This window comes from Neovison vison, chromosome 6 (assembly GCF_020171115.1).
Source record: "Neovison vison isolate M4711 chromosome 6, ASM_NN_V1, whole genome shotgun sequence".
NCBI classification, from domain to species: Eukaryota; Metazoa; Chordata; class Mammalia; order Carnivora; family Mustelidae; genus Neogale; species Neogale vison.
The window spans coordinates 50,271,919-50,288,177 of NC_058096.1; the positions used below are offsets into that span (position 1 = coordinate 50,271,919).

The window sequence follows — 16,259 nt, forward strand, 5'->3', positions numbered from 1 at the left end:
GGGAGGGAAAAATGAAACAAAATGAAACCAGAGAGGGAGACAAACCATAAGAAACTCAATCTCAGGAAACAAACTGAGGGTTGCTGGAGGGAGGGGGTACATGGAGGGGATGGGGTGGCTTGATGATGGACATTGTGGAGTGTATGTGCTATGGTGAGTGCTTTGAATTGTGTAAGACTGACGAATTACAGATCTTCACCCTTGAAATGAATAATACATTATATGTTAATTTTAAAAAAAGGAAAAAAATATATATCATAATGTCTTGACTTTCCTCCATGAATTGTTTCATAGCTAAAGCCTGGGTAACACATTGCTTGCTTTTCTCTAAAACACCATTGTCCAACAGAATTTATGCCGTTACTGAAATGTTCCATATTTGTGCTTTCTGATATGGTCACCCCCCTCTCACACATGGCTATGAAGCAGCAGAATATGGTTTGTGTGACAGAGGAACTAAGTATTTAATTTTCATTTAATTTTAAATTAAACTAAATTAAAGTTAAATGGCCATACGTAACTAGTGGCTACCAAGTTGGATAGTAGAACTCAAGAAAATACATTTTAAAATTCGATAAATCTCTGGCTCCCACAAAACCCCTTGTAGATGTTTCATTTTATTGCACCTCTTCATTTCATTTTAAAGGATATTGCAGATAGGAGAGTTCTTTCTTTTTCTCAAAGGTAAACAGATAAGCAAGCTTCAGTTTAGGGAAGAAATGCTTTTGTAAAGCCTTCATATTTCAGGCTAAAATGTCCATTTGTCTTCAGTAATATCTGGCTTTGAAATGTTGCTGCTGTTAGCACTAAATGAAGCCTCAATTTACATGCTTTAGAGATGGTATTGATGAACAATAGCAGTTTGTGTGGTGCACACAGTCCTCAGCAGACAGTCACATGCATTGAGTTCTGTGCTGAATAATTCTGCCTCAGGATCCCTGCAGATTCCTTGAGTATCCTTTTAAGACTACTATCTGTTTTAAGAGAGGAACAGATGCATCTTCCCATATAGAGTAATCAGCAAAGTTCAAGGGATGTAGGGCCAGATTATATTCATCTTTTTTTTTTCACAGAGTTGAGTATACTGGTGCTACTTAAACCAGTCTTCCCAGAAACTAGCTTCTCTCTCTGTTGTAAAATTGGTTTCTATTTTGGTTGTTTGGGTTCAGAAACTATTGAGTTGTCATGTGAGTGTATTTCTTTCATTGTTTATAGTCCTTTTTAATGCAGTACTTAAAGGTATGCTTGTATGTCTATCTTAAAACTTTATTTTCAGAAGTCTCTACCTTTATGAAAAAAGTTATTTTTCCTTCTCCTTTGAAAGCATGACAATGATTTTACATTAAAATAAGTTCTTTGGCTCACATATTCCTTTCATAAGTAATATACACCTTATACCAAGGATAGATGTATGAGGAAAATGTCCATATATACACCCATAACCTATTACACATATTGCACCCTCTTCCAAAATACATAAATCAATTCTACCCAATAAGTAGAAGCAATAGCTTCCTTAGGGTGCACTGTATATTTATGTGCATGTGTAAATATGTAATATGGGCTTACAGTCATAAATGACATAAAATTGGCCAAAACATATTAGATAACAGAGAACTGAACTTCACTAAAATACATTCAGTCTTAGTATATATTTTCTTAGAGGCCATGTATTAAAATTCTCCATAAAATGCCAAAGTCACCTTGACAAGAGCTTGCTTTATTTCGTCACTTGGACATGTCCACTAATAGGAACCTCAGTACTTCACCAGGTAGCCTGGTGACCAAAATGTCAGTGGACAATATAAATGAAGGATACACTTTGCACTAAATAAAATTCCATTTAAGAAAATCTTTGCGACGTGGATAAAATGGAGGACAGTATTCAATTTTTATAATAATTTTTATGTTTATACATGGATTCAGTATAGAATTTTTTTAAAATAATGAGTTGTTTTAGAGCATGCAAATATAAATCAACTTACAAAAATTCAGTTCACACTCAATCTTCCTTATCTATTCAGTGATTACATCAAAAGTTCTCTAATGGATGTTAGTGAGAAAAAATGACTTCTTATTCTGTATTGCAACTTGAAACATAGAGTTTTCTGAAAGACACTCTTAATTAAAGCCTTGCAGATTTTGTCTGTATCAAAATCAATATTTTTAAAACTGTGCCAAAACTATTTATATGCATTGGTTTATGACTTTTTAATATCTTCTTTAAAATTCATAGAGATACTATTTATCTTAAAGATCTAGAAAATATGTGAATGAGAAAAATACATTTGATACAATCCTCTTAAATTATATATATATATTTTTAAATAGTTCTTCCTGCCAGGAGGAAATTGTTGCACATGTTTATTTAAAAATGGTACTAAAAATTTATTTCACCAAGGTTAAAGAGTACAGGATCAATATACAGAATCAATTGTCTTTCTATATAGTGACAGTGAACAAACCAAAAATGAAATTAAGAAAACAATTCCATTTACAATAGCATCTGAAAGAAAAAAGTACTTAGAAAAAAAAGGGAACTGCATTTTGTTTGAAACAATAAGGAAGGAGACGCAGTCCCCTTTGAGAAGGATCTTAGTAGAGAAAATTACTGAAAACAGGCAATACAATATTAGTAAATATCATAATAAAATTCCATAATATGGAAATAATGTTTCCTACTTATAGAGGAATTAGGAGGAGTAAATAGAGTGGACAAAAAGTCTTTTTCCTGATTGGAGGACATATGGTCATATATACTGAATATGACCCAGTTGATTTCCCTGGCATCCTATTCTGACCTGGGAAGGGAAAAGCACAAAAAGGAACAAGTATGAGAACTGAGGAAGCTTCTACTACGTGCAGAAGTTTTTAGCTTTTCTGTAAAGTCACAGTGTTAGACTAAAAAGTGAGAAACTGATAGTAAAAGGAGTACAACATTTTTCTTGAGGTTCAGTAAAGTAAATCAATTATTAAATTAAGTGATGATATAAACAAATGTACGTTGAGAAAAATCTAATATTCTTTTCTTATATCTTGCCACATATTGTTTCTTTTATTTTTCTATAGTATTTAATTTTTTGTTATCATTTTAGAGACTAATGGATTTAGAGAAAAAGTAATGTAGACTGGATCATAGTTCTTGTCTTCCACACTTTTCTTTGCCTTGAAGCACCAAATCTTTACATAACCATTCATTTGTTCTCTGTATTTGTAGGTCTGGTTTGCTTTATTTTTTTCCTTTTAGATTCCAAATGTAAGTGATACCATGCAGTATTTGTCTTTTTCTTGACTTATTTCACTTAGCACAATACCCTCTAGGTCAAGCCCTGATTATTTCCTTGTTTATGGCTGAATAATATTCGATTATGTGTACACATGTAAAAATGTATGATATATCACATCTTCTTTATCCATTCATGTACTTCTGGATATTTAGGTTGCTTCCATATCTTGTCTATTTTAAATAATGTTCCAATAAACAGAGGTGCATATATTTTTTTGAATTAGTGTTTTAATTTTCTTTAGGTAAATACCCAGTAGTGGAACTATTAAATCATATGGTATTTCTCTTTTTTATTTTTTGAAGAACCTTCAAAATATTTGAATATACACTTCACAAAATAGGTATACAAATGGCCAATAAGCATATAAAAGGATGCTGACCATAATTAGTTACCAGGACAATGTACATTAAAACCACAAAGAGTTATAACTATATAGTTTCTGCAATGATAAAAGGATTTTTCGTATGTGTTGGCAAAGATATAGAGCATTTGAAAATCATACTCATTGCTTGTGGGAGTATAAACATGTATTTATTTTTGAAAACATTTTGTCAGAATCTTGTAAAATGAAACATACACTTAACAAATGACCTAGAAATTCCATTCCTAGGTATTTAACCAACAAAAAAGAAAATATGTCACAAGATCATGGCACATTACATCATAATAACCCCAAACTGAAAATACCCAATGTCAATAGGTCAAAGGCTAAACAAACAGTGGTATGTTCACACAACTGAATGGTATACTCAGTAGGAAGAACAAACTAATGACACAACAGTTCATTTTCACAACAAAATAAATGAATCTCAAAAGGTCATGCCAGGTAAAAGAATTCAGGCATAAAGAGTATATACTGGATAATTCCATTTATACTGAATTTTAGAACAAAACTAATTTATAGTAACAGCAGATCAGTGTTTTCTTGTGCCAGAGTCTTGACCACCAAAGGATAATAACAAATGGTTGGGGATGATGGAGGAATTCTATATCTTCATTGTGGCCATGGTGGTTACCTAAATGTATGCATTTGTCATAGTTCATTATCAAACAATTAAAATGGGTAAATTTTATCATAAATTGTACTTTAGTAAAGTTTATTAAAATAAGTTCAAATGTTTCATCTTGGACAACAAGAACCTAGAAAAACTTCACTTTGATTCCATGATTTGGATGAAATTATTAAACCATTATTGGAATTGATTTTCTGCTTATTGCATATGATAACATTAATATATAACTGGCATCATTTATATACAAAGTTGTACAGTTAGTGGAGCCAGCCCTCTATTGGCCATCATTTCACATGTTTACAAAAATAAGTGAAATTAATTTATAAGCATTATCTTTTGATCTTAACAAAAAGTTACACCTGATAGAGTTGTATAGTTGTACATGTTAAACTACTGTCTTTGAACAATTTTTTCTCAAAATAACTATTAACTTTTGAAGTAAGTGCTGGTGATACTTTAGTAGATTCTGACAACTGGTTTTCAAGCAGTCAATGGAATCACTGTGGCTTTGAATGTAGATGGTAAACACTGAAAGCGTATTACAAGTTACATGTGTATCATCAATTTTCTTGAGAAGGAGAACTTCGGTACCTACACTTAAAAATAAACATGGACCTATGCTTTTTTTTTTTTTTAGCTCATTATTAATTAAATAGTTTATTGAAAAGCAAACAAGATAAATATGCAATAAAATTCCAACCCTCTGTGGTCACAGTGTTCAGACCTCTCTTTATAGAGCAGAACAGTCCAGCTTCTGTTTCCTGCACACATTTCATGTCCAGCCAGCCTGTAAATTCCCACTTTTCCCATGGACCCTGCTATATGGCAGTGTGGCAACTTCTTGCATTTCTCTAGGTCAAATCCAAGGCCTGCTTGAATGGCGTGTCATGAACACATTCACATAAGGTCCTGCTCTCAGAAGACCCCACACTAGTTAAAAATTCTGCTTTTGCCCCCTTGAAATTCTTAATAATTTTATCTTTGAAACTGTTTTTGTAAGTGAGATCTGAGGGGATAAAGAAACGTGTGCATGAGCAGAGGAGTGACAAATAACAAAATGAGATTAAAGGAAAAAAAGCAGCACATTTCTAAGCGGGGCAGAAAATTCTGATGTAGTTTTCTTGGCTCTTGCTTCCCCCTTTCTTGAATGAATATCTTGGAACAAAAGATCAGAAACCCCCCTGAGAGTTGCCTTAACAGTGCTCAATGAGCAGTAGGAAAAGCTTACTTTTCTGCACCTAAGGCATTACCACTTTTACTGAGAAGTAAGACCATAAAGATTGAAGTCTAAAAGGTGTTCTTCCTTATTATGACTCCTATCCCACTTCAGAGTCCACACATACTGAAATTCTCATGAAGGTTGCTATTATGATGCCTGCTTGGAAGTTATTTTGAGCAACAAGAGTTGACAGTTTGGATTTTGGCTTTTATGATGGAATTACTTTAACTTCTGCACAGTCTTCCAGATGTCACCTACAGTCATTCATCTGTAGACCCCAGGTCTATCAGGTAGACCCTGGCCTTGCACTTCCTTTGACCTCTATCTTGCCTTCCCTCTTCCCATCTGGGGTTCGGCCATTATCTCTATCCCCACTTTATGTCCAGGGGTTCAAGACCAAGGGGTCCAAGTCTCAGTACGCTTTTTCTAACATCACTTTGAAATCTCAAATAACTTTCCAAGTTTCCGCCTTCTTCTGTACCTCAGTTTGGGTGCTGCTTCTAATTCCACTGAAGAATTGTGTCTTCTTTCTGTCACTTCATTCTGACTTTTTTCCTTAGTGTCTCTCTCCAGGGTTTATTTTTACTTCTCAGATTTTAATCAGGATCAAATAAAACATAATGAACTCCTCAAACTCTACACACACAAAACAGGCAAACACATCAAAAAATGGGCAGAAGATATGAACAGACACTTCTCCAATCAAGACATACAAATGGCTATCAGACACATGAAAAAATGTTCATCATCACTAGCCCTCAGGGAGATTCAAATTAAAACCACATTGAGATATCACCTTACACCAGTTAGAATGGCCAAAATTAACAAAACAGGAAACAACATGTGTTGGAGAGGATGTGGAGAAAGGGGAATCCTCTTACACTGTTGGTGGGAATGCAAGTTGGTGCAGCCTCTTTGGAGAACAGTGTGGAGATTCCTCAAGAAATTAAAAAGAGAGCTTCCCTATGACCCTGCAATTGCACTCCTGGGTATTTACCCCAAAGACACAGATGTCGTGAAAAGAAGGGCCATCTGTACCCCAATGTTTATAGGATCAAATAAAACAAAGCCAGACTTAGGTAAGGAGAGAATGTACTGTAATAGGAAGGAAAGGGACTAGTGTAGTAGGGAAAGTTATACTGAGAGAGAGAAAGCTTGGGCTAGAAGCCCTGTAAGTATCTCACTGGTTATTGAGAAAAAAAGCTTTGCTTTTACAGGGAGGAATAAACAAGGCTGGAAGAACCAGGTTAGGGAGATTGGTTGCACAAGAGTGGCTGTGAGTAGACAGTTGATCAGAGATGGTTCTGCCCTGAGATCTGTCTATTTTCAGAAGTGGCCATTGGAAGGGGTTCTATCCATACTGGCTCAGGATAAGGGTGGACCAAAAGTCAGCGGCTTGGAAGAAGGAAACACCCCACATTGACTTAACAAGCATTTTGTTCTGACTTATCAGTGGAGACCAGTCAACTAATCGTTTATGAGGCAAAGCATGGGAATTTGCAGGGTATCTGGCTTTGTGATAGGTAGATAAGGGGGCATCTGCGTGCCTCATTTAAGTCATAGGGAAGGGTGTCTCTTTGCAGTAAGACATTTTCTGGAACACTAAATGTGGAGGAAATTTTGAACTTTTGCTGTTTTCCAGGGTCATAGTGTTCAAACAAAATTTAGCATTGTTATCAGTTATCCTCATTTCTCTTGTCCCTAGTCTCACTTCTTTTCAGAAATATGCTTTCTGACTCCCTCATGTCTGTACTTTAGATTTACTGGGTTTGTCTTATTCTCTCTCAGCTCTTGTCTTGCATACTTTTTTTACTTTAAAAATTGTATTGCTATTACTTTTAAGAAATATTTTTAACTTATAAAAGCAAAAATCTAAAAAAAAAATGGACGTCTATAGTAAAAATGAAAATACCACTTTACTTCATATTTTTAAATGTGTTTCCTTCTCCAAACCAAGCTCCATTTATATAACAATATAGAAGAGTAATTCTAAACTATTAACAATTATCTTATATTGTGGTATTGTTCTGTAATGTTAAACACTTTCATTAAGCAAAACAGACATTTGACTGGCTCTCTGAATTCATGGGTAACTCTAAATAAAGGCATATCTGTATACAAGAGCTCCTGTGAGGTTTAGGACTTTGCCTCCTTCCATCGTTAGGCTCTGATTTCCTTTCCATCAGCTTCATTTTATCAAAAAATGAAAAAGATGGTCACTAGCAGTCCAAAATTTCATTGGGCTTGAAGAAAAACTTTAGATATTTTTCTCCAATTAAATTCTGGACTTTGATCTCATTGTCCTCAACTGAGCTTTGTTTAGCTCCCTGAACCAGATATGGTTCATCTGACTGCCCTCGTCTCTTTTAAGAGCTGAAGAGTATTATGGAGGGCACGTATTGCATGGAGCACTGGGTGTGGTGCATAAACAATGAATTTTGGAACACTGAAAAAAAAAAGAACAGCTGAGGAGTAGGGTGGGCTGCCCTGCGGTCATATCAACCAAGAGTTCTGGTTGACTTTTCAAGTGACAATTGAGAACAAAATGTGGGAATGGGAAAGGCAGGGTGATAATCTTTAAAAAAATATAATGATGAAGTAAAAGTTTTAAATTCATACCTCTGTTTTGCAAAGCAATTCTTTTTGTATAAAAGTACATGCAGATGATGCAAGTGATGTTCAAGGAGTTAGAGTGAAAAATGACTGACCCTTTGTTTTCATTTCCTTGGTTTAGATTCACTATCCAGAAATAACAATTTTTACTCTTTCACTCATTTACTGTTACTTACTCCCAAACCTTTTTCTGATATGCTAATGCAAACATTTATTTATCTTTCAGCTTTCAGTGTTGCTGCTGAAAATACTGCTGTCATTTTCTTGCTGATTCTTTGTTAATGGTCTGTTTTTCCTCTGGATTCCTTTAAAATCTTTTCAACTTGATATGCTCATGTTATACTTAAATTTGGCTAGGTTTGAGTCCATTTTACTTTATTTCAGGGACTTTGGTAGGTCCTTCAGTTCTACAAGTTGTTTCTGCTTTAACTTTCTCTTCTTAAAAATCATCACTTTCTGAAAATCTTGTTGATTGGCTATTAGGTTTCCCAGAATAATCCTTTATATTTCTTATCAGAAAAGATCATATCTTATATCTCCTTTTCTTATTGTTTGATTTCAGGGAGATTTCCTCACTTTTATTGTCATCTTATTTAGGAATTCATAATTTGGATAGTGGCATTTTTTCTTTCCAAAAAATAGTACAACTTTTCCATAACCTTCCTATTTATGATTGTCTTATCTGCCTGAAGATGTTAATGTTTATTAAGAAGAACATATTTACTTCGTTCTTCTTTGTTCCCTGAATTAACTGTTTCTGTTTTCTTCAAGTCATTCTTTTCCTGTTGACTTATTTCTCTCTTTATCTCTCTTTTTAATTTTTTTTATAAAGTAGGTTTTCCCTGAAAGCTTAGTAACTTTTGATTGTCTGTTCATATTTACAAATGAAACAATAAAAAAATGATACCATTCCACCATAGGAGGATTTGATTTTCCACTGGTGGTATCATTTCAGACAACTGAATGGTGATCTGGCTGTTAGGCTGAGAGACTACACATGCCAGTGTGTCTGCGGGGCTTTCCAGTTTCTTTAGAGGAGAACCTTTGCCTGGTAACAAATGCCTGGGAGAGGTTTAGCTGGTCAATTTCATCCATTAGGTGTCAACTTTTTCATATAGACACTTTCCATTTTTCTCCCAGTTTCTAGCCTCAATTCTTACCATTGTCTTCCTAAGTACTTGACATTTCTGAGTGGGGAGCCTTGGGATTCTGCAGGGAAAGTGAGTTTTCTTTACCTGTATGCTCTCTGTGAGCTCTCTAGGCTATGCTTCTTCTGTCCCCCTTCCTCAGTCTTGTACTCCTCATGTTCTAGAGGTTCCTTGAGATCTGTTCTCTATCAGTATTCCTCTCCTTACCCCATTCTCTCAATTGGTATTTACAACCTTTTGATTCCTACACATTTGTTTATTGGGGTCTTGGGAAAAGGGAGATAATGGTGACCAGTCTTGAATCAAATGTGTCCTATTAATTCTAAGCATAAAATTTTGGATTCTTCCAAGTTTTGTCCTTTAGCATCAAGAATCTACCTGGTGTAGCTGAAAACCTGATTATCATGAGGCTCTTTCAATATATCCATTCAGGAATTCACAGCAAAAATTTGCAAATGAAAGTTATTATTTATTCATATTACTTAAATATATACATAAAAAGGTACAGTTTTATATATAACACTGAAATAATTTGACATCTTGTATGGACATCTCCTAAATTTACAACGTTCTGGAGCCTGAGATGTTTGCTGCTCAGGTTCTCACTACAATGTTCTTGTTATGTAAGGGACAATGTTCTGGGAATGAGTTGTTTTCAGCTGGGATCTCTGCAATGCACCCTTTAAGTTAAGTAATTTGGACATATTATTCAACATCTTTTAGCTTCACTTTCTTGGAGAGGTTGGACAAAATAAGTCATTTTTAAAGTCCTTTGATCACTAAAATTTCATATTTCTCTAATTCTAAGTAAGACTGGATATTTAGCCAACATTCTGAAGACCGGTCAAATGTTGAGAACTGTACCAATGTTGGGCACATGGTAGGTGTTCAATAATTTTTTCTGAATGAAAAAATTGGAGTTAGAACTTATACTCACTCACTCAATCATTGAACCAGTATTTACAGAGTACTTTCTAGAGCCAGGCACAACTCTTGTTTGGAGGTGAAGCAATGACTAGACAGCGCATGAGAGTGGGCCCTCATGCAGCATACATTCTACTGGAAAAAGACAGATTATAAGAAAGTAAGAAAGTATGTATTCAAAATAATGGTAATATGTGCTATAAGGAAACCAAGTAAGGTAAGAAATTCTCGGCAGATGGTTGTGTTATTTGAGGTAGAGCGCTGGAAAAAGGCATCTCTTATGAGGTGATATCTGAACTAAGACCTGAGGGAAGACAAAGAGCTGCTAAAAGTAGAGCTGAGAGAGAATGCTCTAGGGAGAGGAAACAGTGCAGAGATTTTTTAATGCTGAGACACTGAATGGAGCTGTCTGGAGTCTAGTGATGAAGGAGTAGTTGGAATGGAGTCAGAGTATGGAAATCTTCTAAACCACAATAAGGATTTTTAGATTTTACTCAAGGCTTAATGTGACTCATTAGAAGGTTTTTAAGGTGTACGAGGATATGAACCAATTTATACTAAAAGAAATTTTAACCTGTTTGCCGTATCAAGAATGGACTTGACTATTCTATTTATGTTACGACTTACTGTCTCCTGGTATTTCCCATTGCCTTTGTTTGCTTACGTTTCCTCCTTAGTACTTATCATCATCTGACATGCTGTATATATTTACTTTTTGTTTATTGTGTACTGTTCCCACTGGAATGGAAGTTCTATAGGGATTTGGATTTTTGTCATTTTTTGTATCCCCAACTGATGGAAAACTCCCTATCACATGGTAAACTTTCAATAAATATTACCAAATATTTTTGGGGAGGGTTAGGGATAGAGCTTACATATATATGTATGTATATACATATATATATATGGTGTTTTATGTATATATGGTGTTTTATTTTTTATTTTATTTACTTATTATTTTTTAAGATTTTATTTATGTATTTTCTGGGGGAGGGACAGGGGTGGGGAGAGAAAGAGAGAGAGAGCGATAATCCCAAGCAGACTTCTTGCTGACTACAGAGCCCAACCTCGGGCTCATTCTCATGACCCTGAAATCATGACCTGAGCCAAAACCAAAAGTAGGGTGCTTAACTGACTGAGCCACCCAGGCACCCCGTGGGATATATGTATATATATAGTGTTTTAGGCAAGAGTGGTAAGAATGGAGATGGAAAACAGTAGAAAAACTCAAACTTCACTTTGGAGATGTAATTGATGTTATTTGCTGCTGGGTTGAATGCAGGAAAAATGGGACATATGAATGGGCTTCCCAGATTTTTATTTAGCTACTACATGAAATTATGGTATCGTTATGTAAAATGGGAAAGGCAAGGCAGAAAGCATGTTTTGTCGAAGAAGTTAGTGAGAATTCCAGATGCTCCTTCAGTAGCCAAAGTGGAAATATCAAGTACACATTTGGCTATATATATCTAGTATCCAGATGAGAGGACTTTGAGAGATATAAATTTGGTGGTCATCAAAATAAAGATGGCATTTTAGAGATACAAATTTTGATGACACTATATAGAATAAGGGTATAAACTAAGAAAGATAGAAAACTCAGGACCAATAAGCCATTAATATTTAATGGAGAGGTCATCAAGGGAGATGGAAAAATTGTGTGGATATAATGAGACTGGGCAGAGCTATGTCCTGGAAGGAGAGAAAGGAGAACATGCCTTGAGAAAAGCATGAACAACTTTGTTGAAGGCACCTGAGTGGCAATTGGATGAGAACAGAGTTGTCCACTGGTTCTTGACAAGAGCAAATGGATTGTAGTACTTTGAATGAAAACCAAATTAGAAATGGTCATGAGGGAAATCAGAAATGTTGAAGGAAGAACTTTCACTGTGAATAGAAACAAGAAAAGTAGAAATAGGTAAAGGGGATATTTTAGTTCAGGAAAGAGGGGGATAACCATGGGGGTAAATTCTTCAGCTGATGGTGGAACACAGAGAAGGTATTAAGTAGGAATAAAATAATTATTGTGAACAAGTGCTGTTTTTATGTGTCTCAGGAATCAAAGGTATTTAATTACATTATTTCTCAAGATATCTTCAATTTAAGTAGTTCCAGTGTCAAAAGGGTGATTTATTTCCACATGCAAAATGAACTGGGGTAATTATCTGAATCTCAAGTATTATGGCTTACTGTCAAAATGGAGCTTTGCCTAGAATATTGGCTCTTTTTGGTACTTGCCTCATGACTCTATGCAAGCTTGTGTTAACTTATCTATTGAATGGGAACAATAATATTTATTACCTGGGATTGTTGTGGACATGAAGTGAGATAATGTCTGTATGGATTGATTTATTTATGTCTGTACCAAAAGATAAAATGGACATTTGCTGAAATACGTATGATCATACCCAATTGGTTTTACTGCAACTGTTGTTTTATGCTCTTAATCAGTGTTAGCTAATAAATGCCTTGAAGGAAGAAATTACATTTTACCCATTTTGTAGCCTTAGTACCTAGCAGTTTACTTAGCTCAGGTCAGAGCTGGTGCTCAGTATATGTCTAAAAGAGAGGGGTGGGGGGAGAAAAAAAACACAAAGTAACTTCTTATAAATTATAAAGCAAAACAATTAGGAATAACTGAATTCATTCTGACTTTGTAGTTCTGCCTTTGATACAATGGAATGTGGGATGATTTCCTTACAGAAAATCCCCTGGACACTGGAATTAAAAGAGATGGTGAGGAACACACATGTATAGCTATCTTTCATATCTGCCTGAAGTCACACAATTGGGTGTTAGCTTCTAATGTCCTTAACTGTTTCATTATTATTCATCCATGACCAAACGGGCAATTTATTATAATTTTACCTATAATCATATTTTGATACCAGCATTTCATTTAAATCCTTAAGGGTTATTTAAAAAGGCTTTTGGGTTTGATTCCTACATGTTTTAGCCTTTTATCACATGTTCTAAATGAGCTCATTATATTCACAAACAATCTTCAAACCCAGGCTTTAAGACTATCATGAAGTCCTAGGAAACATAACCACAAAAAGTACTTTCCGTTGTCTCAACTTGTTGGAATCAGATCTGAAAAATATCTTAAGATTTTGGTCTAGATAATTGTGTGCTCATCTGTCTTATTTTGTCATTAACTCTTCTTTCTTGTACCCGTTCTTCTCTCTTCATGATTCTCCTGTTTGAAAAGTTGGGGTAGTTTAAGAATATAAAATGATAGCTTCCCCAGATATGCTTTCTTCAGTCTGTAGGAACAGGTCTTTAGATTCACTGTGTCCTGAACAGGGAGATACATGGACCTTTATTAACAAATTAGACTTTAATTAAATTAGTTTAGATTTAAGAGAAAGTTATCTTTTCATTTGATTGGAAACAATTGAAATTAATGAGATGAAATATTTAAGTTCAGTGTTTATTCTTTTGCCCATTGAAATGTTTCTACAGCTAATAAATTCAGGTTTTTAAAAAAAGCCATGTTCTCTAAGAAGCAGAAAAAGAACATTTACTGCCTTTTAGAGAGTATTGACATATCTATAAAAATTATTATAAAACTTAGTGGGGTTAAATTATGTATTAAAAGATGAAAATATAAATCCTGGATCTATATCAAATCCTGGTGTCAGATCACTGAGGTTCATTAGGTTGGAATTGGTTTTCAGAGAATATTATATACATGGGAGTGGCTATCTCTTTATGTATCGGATTTATGAGGCTGTGTAGTAATTGGCAAAATATATTGCTTAATTTTACTCCTGAGGATAAACCCTAAGTGAAAAACCTAAATCGCCTACTCAGTCTCCAAAAACCAATACAAGCAACAAATCCCTCAAATTCCAGAAATATTTCATATAACATTAATTTAAAATAGTGAAAAATGAAAGTAACATCAATAGTCAAAATAGGGAAAGAGTTAGACAAAGTATTATGTAGTCACTAAGAGAATGTATAAGGATATATTTGTAATAAACTAGGCGGAAGGCTTGTGTTGCAGTTTTCAATGTGAAAAGCAGTCACTTTTTTTATTTATGGAGGAGCTGAACTAACTGAAGCATATGCAGAGAAAATAGACGAAAAGGAAATTCACCAACATTTATCAGCTATTACTCCTGGTGATTTAAATATTTTTCTTTATAACTTTTTATGTGGTTGATTTTTTTCTACAATGGACAAGTGTTAACTTTTATCATCAAAAAAAGTTGAAATAAAGTTGTGTATAAACAGCTTAGTTTAGGGTTGATGATTCATCCTCTCACAGCAGTCACTTGTGATAGCCTCTTGATGTGGTGTCTTCCTGTCTGAAAGTATTTCTTGTGTTCTTTAAACCCTTTGATCCCATTCACTTTGAAAGCAGCATGACCTTGCAAGCCTGGGGTTTGCAGCTTTCTTAGATGAATGATCTTCAGACGTGATTTTTTTTTTAATCAGGTGAATTTTGTAAGATGCTATTTTCCCTTTGTATCTAGAAATATATTTGTGTTGAAGGTTTAACCACAAGCCAAGTATGGAGTAATTTGGTTTGGCGGTTACTAAGCTATTGATAAATTCTTATATTATTAAGTTGAATTTATTTTAGTTTCATTCTGAAAATTGCCTAATTCTCTTGGAAAAGTGAACTTTATTTTTTAAAAAGATTTTAGTTATTATTTATTTGACAGAGAGATCACAAGTGGACAGAGAGGCAGGCAGAGAGAGAGGAGGAAGCAGGCTCCCTGCTAAGTAGAGAGCCGTTGTGGGGCTTGATTCCAGGACCCTGAGATCATGACCTGAGCCAAAGGCAGAGGCTTAATCCACTGAGCCACCCCAGTGCCCCCTTTATTCTTATTTTTAAAATTAAGGTTTAATTTATATAAAATAAATTTTAAGTGTTTATTAAAATAAATGTTGGCAAATATATATATACCCATGTCACCCCAAACAAGACATAGAACCCTTTCATCACCCCTGAAAATTTCCTTGTGCCCACTTCTAGTCATTTCTTTCCTCTGTTTCCATGCCCACATGATTTAACTTCCTAATTTTTGTCACCATACATTAGTTTTACCTGTTCTTGAACTTCTACAAATGAACTAATTTCGTGCCAAACACTATATTCACTGGATTTTTTTTTTGCTTAACATTTATTTTTGAGACATATGTTGTTATTCCATTTACTGGTAGTTCATTCTTGTTAATTGCTGTATAATATTCTAATGCATGAATATGTCTCAATTTGGTTATCCATTCTCCTCTTGCAGAACATTTGGATTGTTTTCAAGTTTGCCTATTATGAATAAAGCTGCTGTGAGTATCCTTTCATAATTTCTTTTGATAGAAACATGATTCTATTTCTCTTGGGTAAATACCAGGCAGTGGAATTGCTGGATGCCATTGTTTTCAATTAATCAAAAGGCTTCTTTGTCTTCCAGTCTGTTTAGGAATTTAAGACCTAATTTACACAAAGAATGGTAAGCAAACAGAAATGGAAATACTAGTTTTCACACTAAGTTTCTTGAGGGAACAAGAGCAGTAGACAGAATTCTTATGTATGAAGTTTGTTTATAAGGTTATGGAATGAATTTTCCACATTACCTCTTCAGCATACAAAGCCTGGAAGATACAAGAGAGCAGTACTTTGAGGGAAAGCAAAGAAACAACAAACTATGACAGCGTAAACAGAAGTGGGCCTGTGCTACCCTAAATCTTCCAAAGTAATCTTTTTTTTTTCTTCCAAAGTAATCTTGCCTATCTCCCATTTCCAGGCCTTTTGACAAAACGTCCTCCTTCTCATCATCCATATGCCTCTTAGAGCACCACCATATCAGTCTACTTACTTATTCATGTATTTAACGAATACTTGCTGAACATTTGCTGTTTACCAGCAACTGTTCTGGGAGCTAGGGGAAACAAAGCAGACAAAAATCCCTGTCTTCATATGGCTAAATATATTTGCATATATATGATCAAAATACATGTTTCATTTGCATTTTGTTTTTTCACCTAATGCATTAGAATCTTAATATATTTAAATACACTGGAATATTGGATCTAGTGCCTA

At 34.6% G+C, this 16,259-nt stretch overlaps 1 long non-coding RNA gene across 1 annotated transcript in view; it reads right to left on the bottom strand.

Annotated features, from left to right (window-relative positions):
- Positions 1–16,259, bottom strand: part of LOC122908466 — a 42,385-nt gene that overhangs the window by 6,925 nt on the left and 19,201 nt on the right. The gene's annotated exons all lie outside the window — the stretch shown is intronic.